The sequence below is a fragment of the Eurypyga helias genome, unplaced genomic scaffold (assembly GCF_000690775.1).
Source record: "Eurypyga helias isolate BGI_N326 unplaced genomic scaffold, ASM69077v1 scaffold37834, whole genome shotgun sequence".
In the NCBI taxonomy this organism is placed as follows: Eukaryota; Metazoa; Chordata; class Aves; order Eurypygiformes; family Eurypygidae; genus Eurypyga; species Eurypyga helias.
The window spans coordinates 2535-2735 of NW_010246259.1; the positions used below are offsets into that span (position 1 = coordinate 2535).

General features: G+C 62.7%; 1 protein-coding gene across 1 annotated transcript in view; it reads right to left on the reverse strand.

Annotated features, from left to right (window-relative positions):
• Positions 1-201, reverse strand: part of AK2 (adenylate kinase 2) — a gene marked incomplete at its 3' end in the record, with an annotated part of 2928 nt that overhangs the window by 2415 nt on the left and 312 nt on the right. The window lies entirely within an intron of this gene.

A 201-nucleotide genomic window follows, 5' to 3' on the forward strand; every position in this document is an offset into this window, starting at 1 on the left:
TGCAGCCCCTGCACCCTTGGGCGCTGCCAGCCAAGAGCACAAAAGCACCGTGGCGGAGAGAACCAGCGCAGGGACGCTGAGGCTGCTGGCAAGCGGGAGCGAGTCTCCTGTTTTTATGGGACGTTTCTCCTGCGGGATAACGAGGAGGAGGCCCCACACCCCTGCCTTCACCCTACAGTCTGCCTTCCTCCTCCAACTGAG